This window comes from Cupressus sempervirens, chromosome 1 (genome assembly GCF_028749045.1).
Source record: "Cupressus sempervirens isolate cs-2001-9-10 chromosome 1, ASM2874904v1, whole genome shotgun sequence".
NCBI lineage: Eukaryota > Viridiplantae > Streptophyta > Pinopsida > Cupressales > Cupressaceae > Cupressus > Cupressus sempervirens.
The window spans coordinates 447,196,226-447,202,225 of record NC_143118.1 but is presented as its reverse complement, the minus strand read 5'-3'; positions in this window follow the sequence as shown (position 1 = coordinate 447,202,225).

The following is a 6,000-nucleotide window of genomic DNA, read 5'->3' as shown; positions in this document are numbered from 1 at the left end:
TAAAAAGATAAGAAGTTAGACACTCTCTTTGAGTAGGCTAATTGGTATGCTTTTGATTATCTATCCAAATGCTATTCAAGGTTGAAACCTTGGTCTTGTAATTCAGGAAAGTCAATTATTACGTAATCGTCTATTTTTTGGTATATTTGTGAAATTGTTAAATTAGTATTTTTGTGTTGCTACTAATCTGCCTTAACTGTGACCTTTGCTAGTGAAATGTGAGTCCTCAAATTTTTAACATATGCATACACATTTTAAATGAACCAAGACTTTGAAATGAGAAATGCATATCTTATTTGAAATATTTGTTTCCCATACTGCAAGAACATCTATGGAGCTCGTTTGGTTTCATTCTACTCATGATTTAGAAGACAATACAATATTGGGCTCATAAGTAATGACACATGTGCATACATCTAAGTTCACAAAATCTTGTGTTAACCTTTGCAAGTTGAGGCCAAAAAAATAATTTTCAAGGAATCCTTTTTTTCATTAGACAAAGCTCTTTTGGTCGATCTAGAATTTTGGACCTTAATGGGCATTTGTAGAAATTGTCTAGCACTCAACATCTAGCATTGTGTAGAGGCTTTATTTGTCGGCATTATTTTTGTGATATTGTCATCTTCCTTAGGTCTCCCACTATCTCTTCTATCATTGTATCATGCACTAAAGTAAACATGCCTATGCAACTTTTACATTACGGTTCTAAAAATATTCTTAAGCTGTAAATGCACTCAAAGGTCTTAAGAATCAGGTAGCCACACTTAGTTTCAGCTCAACTAAGCTTAACTTCCTTCATCAACTCTATGAATAAATTGATAGGCCACATAACTTCTAATGGCAATTGGATAGGGAAAATTCAAACGTCCACTTTGTCCTCTAACTAAGTTATTTACTAATTAAAAATTATATTCGATTATGTATTAACATAAGTAAGGTTAATTCCTAACAACTGACAAGGTTGAGACTCCTGTAATGACACTTTCATTGAAGGACCAACCCATGTAGTAGACGAGGATGAAAAGTTTAGTGGAGTTCCAAGAAGTTGTAGATTAAAAGTGAATAAAAATGAATAATCAAAATCAAGACTGTGACATTAGAAATTGATGTGACTCTTAGACCTTTAAGGTACAAGTGCTAGTTACGCCGAAGGCGTTTCCTATATGAAGATGAGGAGCTCAGTATTTAATCCAACGACTGAAAATCTTCAAGAGGCAATACCTACCATTGAATCAAATCCCATACGTCCATTTTTTACCACTTTACATGTCATCTGATTGTTGTTTTTTACAATTTGCTATTGATTCTGTCTACATCATGCATCATATTTGTGTTTATTATTGGTTAGCAAATATGTTTTTTCGTGAGCCAAGTTGAGAAATGTGGTATTTCAGGCCTACGTAGATGACAGGGGGGCTCCTACGTGGAGTCCGCCTCGCCCACGTGTGTTAGTAGTAAGGGCGGACTACGCATGTAAACCGACAATTTGGATCTTTATTTTTTTTTCCAAAAGTTCTTTCAATATACTAACCATCAATGTAATTCTTTTGAGGTCTATCTTAATTGTTTACAGGAGAGCCTGCAAAACAAATGCATAATGTTTTCATGGTAAAGAATTTGATCCTACTCTTCTTCATAGCATATTTTGAGCCATTTTATTGGGCAGTCTGTGAATCAGTTGGATGTAGTAAAGCCAGTACCTCTCGGATGCACTCTATTTTAATCTTCATCTCATTTGATAGTGGTGGGGATACACATACTAAATTATGTGCGATGTTATTGCCAATCAGGGGAGCGTATTCCAATCTCCAAAATATTGTCGCAGGCATTAACCATATCCTTGTTGTTGGTAACGATCTATGGTTGCTGCCCAAATACGGATTGTGGACTTCAAGCTGAATAGAGTTATAAGAATTGAGGGTTATTTTTGTTCTCAATTGCAGGCTGAAAAGAATTATATGAGCACTAATGGATTTTTTTTTTTTTTTTTAAGAGTAGAATTCAATAGGCACCACACAGAATCAAAATGTATGTTTATTTTCCCATTTAGCAAACATTTGTATAAGTAGTAAGCCAGGGAATGATTGTGATGGGTGCAACAATTGATGTCTTCTAACGTAGACTGGCCTTATATATTTTACATTTGAATAGAAAGATGCAAAAAAATAAAATAATTGATATTAGTTAGTCTAATTTGGTAGATAAAGTATATGTAATTACTTTCAGTTATGACAACAAAATTGTATCAAGATTTAGGAGGCCAGACTTTATATTTGTAAGAAAAATTTGATAGAAAATAGTTTTCATGAATTATTATACTATCAAAAATTACATTTGTTTCAAAACTATAAATAACATAATTTGGTAGAAGAAAGGAATAATATCTATTTATAAAAAGAATAGTTCTTTATATACTATATATTATATTTTTTAAAAATAATTTAAAAAATACATTTTTAAAATAAAATATCAAGTTTTTTAATTATATAACAATAATTATATGAAATTAGTAATGTTCTATTTATCAATATGTTGTGATGGTTAAATTGGTTTGTTGTTATTATCATATTCATTCAAATCTTATTAATAATGAGGACCCCATTGGTGGCCTCACTTGTTCATTTCTATGTAAGTCAAAACATTTATCTCGCTTTGGGGATGACTTCACAACATAGTGGTAAGTTGTATGCCTCTCATCTTGGAGGTATTAGGTTGAAGTCTACTTAAACCCCATGTTGTTCTCTCTCCTGTCCAATTTACAAATACCTTCGTCCTTTGATACTCTCTCTCCAAATAGTACAATTATGAATGTCATTTTCAATAATATAATTGCAAATATTAAATGTTTATACTACAAATGAAGTTTCCTTGGATCAAAACATCGGATTCCATCATGAAACGACTAAAGTAAATCAATTTCTCAATGAATTTTTGTAAATAATCAATTCATTCTCCTTTTAAAGCTTTTAAAACACGGTGCCATTTTTTCTTCTCCTTGTAGTTTGAGGAATTTTTGAGCAGATTTTTTTTTCTCTATGAGATAGCTCCTCCTGAGGGCAAGTAGACTGCTATGTTGCCCAGCCATACTATTATGGCCAGAATGGAAGAGCGATACTCAGGTAGATCAAAAATATTAATTTTTGAATTGAACATAATTTTAATTTTCTCTGAGAAACTCTTTAATTTGATCTTGTTGAACATAATTTTCTTTTAAAAGTTCTTCAATTTATTCTATTGAGCAAATTCCATTCAATTTGAAAAGCAAAAACTTTGGGAGAAAAATCTCTGTTGGAGATTTCAGCATTTGTATCTCATTTAAGGATGAATTCATTCAATATTATTGAACAATGAAACACATTGTTTGTAGGGCTGCAGAGTATTTTAAAGTGAAGGTGAGCTGGGAAGATAGAAAATGGTGGTTCAAATAGGACAATTGACACCCATCAGAAGATTTGATGGAAACAAGAAAGCATGGTTCAATCAAATTGCATTTTGGGATTCAAACACACCTCGAATGCTTGGAGATGGATCCCCTCCCTCAAGAGGCAATTGAACGATGCATACAAATAGCAGAGGAGGTGTGTGTAAAAGTGAATTGGGAGGTTAGTCATGTGCTTCTCATTAACAATAGGCTTGTGGAGCATGCTAGATAGCCCTCCAAATCACCCAGAAGAATTCTTGTGGCCATCTGCATGTAATCGATTTATATTCAATGCATCTAATATTAATTTTTCCCGACTGGAAGCAATTCTAGTTTGGGATATATCTATCTTAAAATTTCTCACTTATTGTAATGCAATCTCTCTGAACTTTTGTAATGCAATCTCTCTTTTATGGAAAGGGACAAGGTAAACTAAGTCAATAAATTTCAGAAACCTTTGAATTCTAGATATTTGAAAGTTGATTGATAGAATCAACAATTTTCCTTTTTTTTTGGAATTCTGTTTGCTGGACCTTATTTAGAAAGGAGATTTGAACTTGAGAAATTTTTTCTTTGGGGTTAAACTAAGTCAATAAATTTCAAAAAACTTTGAATTCTGGATATCTGAAAGTAGATTGATATAATCAACAATTTGCCTTTTTTTGGAAAATTCTATACATAGCATCATATACTATATCATACTGTAATACAAAAAAATCACATGGTTAGGACATGATATAAATGACAGAAGATTTAATATAGAAATGATAGATACACTCATATGAAAGAAATGGAAGAAATCGATAAATTAAGAGGAGGATCACTTCATTATTTTATGGTCACTTTTGGACTTCATCCACAATCAAAACCATCACAAATGAATTTGCCCCACCACGAATGCAAGCATGATGGATAGCAAGTGGAAGAACTAATAAATGCAAATTGTATCTAGATAGAAGATTGCTGAATTATGTCAATAGATTAGGAATCTACCTGGAAGCTCCCTCTCGAACTGCTTAGTTGTTTTCCACGTTCATGATTGCCAGTGATATATGCTGCCCTCCCCTTTTTTACTTTGTTCTAAGCACCTATTTAAATCCCTTTCTCTTCTTCTTTCTTCCCATACCACACTTTCTTATCTGTCTCTACTTTGTATCTTCCAAATTTGTGCTCTCCTGCCACAAAAAATGGTGCAGCTTGACCCCTTTCCCAGTGAAGGAAGTTGTCTACTCTAGTGGAAGAAGAGACCCTTGTAAAACAATACCACAATGGCCCTCTCCTCACCACATCTCCTATTCTCAATCTTCATCTCATTTGGTATGACAATTTTACTTTTTCCCAACATGCTACTATTGCCAAGTTTGTGTAGTCTTTGGGAGCAGAAAGTGGGAAGCAGAGGGTCTTCCCCATCCACATTAAACCTGAAAGCTCCGCCTTTGACACAAAGGCTAGGGAAGAAGAAGCTTGACGAATCTTGTTCTCTCAGAAAGTCCCTCAAAAGAAGTGACATTCCCAACCTTGTGAATGGTGTGATCAAATCTGGAGCATTTGAATCATTAACCTATGAAGTAATTAGTAAATTTAATAATATAAATAAAGTGTATCGCCAATAGCTATAATTGACTTTCACTCTATATCTCAATATCCACACATACTCTATGTTCCTCCCTTCCTATCTCATCTAAGTCAGACATGCACATACACACACAATGCAATTTCCTCTCACTATCTATCATTGTCCCTCCATGTCCCCTCTCTTCTAGGATTTTTTTTTGGGTGAAACATTATATTTATATTAATAATAACTAGTACAAAATAGTTCCCTGAGAAAAGATCTAGAAAAGAAAAACTTCGGTCATTGCCTGATACAAAAAGAATGTAGAAGAAAAAATATTGCAACAACAGAGAGTATCTATCAACACTAATGAATCTTGTCCTTGTGATTCCCAAATCGAGAATATTGTGATTACAAAGAGGCCAAAACTCATATGAATACAATTCATTGTTTGGTGTCAGAGACAAAACCAAGAGCCAAGCCAAAAATTGTCAGAAAAGTTTCCATCATTGATCTTCATCCAAAACTCCAATTGAGACCATGATATTAGAAAGCCATCTGATGCAAATGCAATCCAAGATCTTGAACTACATACAATATCTTCTAGGAAATTTTATAAATATAAATATAATTTTTTTCCCCTCTCCCTTTCTATCATTGTCTCTTCCCCTCCTCTCTTTTCTAAGGATTTTTAGAAAAATGATTTTAGATTTTATTCTAATTATTATGAGAATACATAAATAATTAAATTCTCTATTATATTTTATAGGAGTTGGTGAGAAAGAGATAGAGGTGGGAGGTGCAATGTTAAGTAGGGTACAAAATAAAGTTCTCAATTGATCACATATATTACATATGTGTATACAAAAATAGACCACAATTTGGTACAAAATAAAGTTTCCAATTGACCACATATCTTGCATGTGTATAAAAGCAAATAGGCCACACTTTTGCCTAATTGACACCCCACACCTATTCGACGTACCTATTGCACACTAAGGTGCGATTGCTAGTAATATATTAC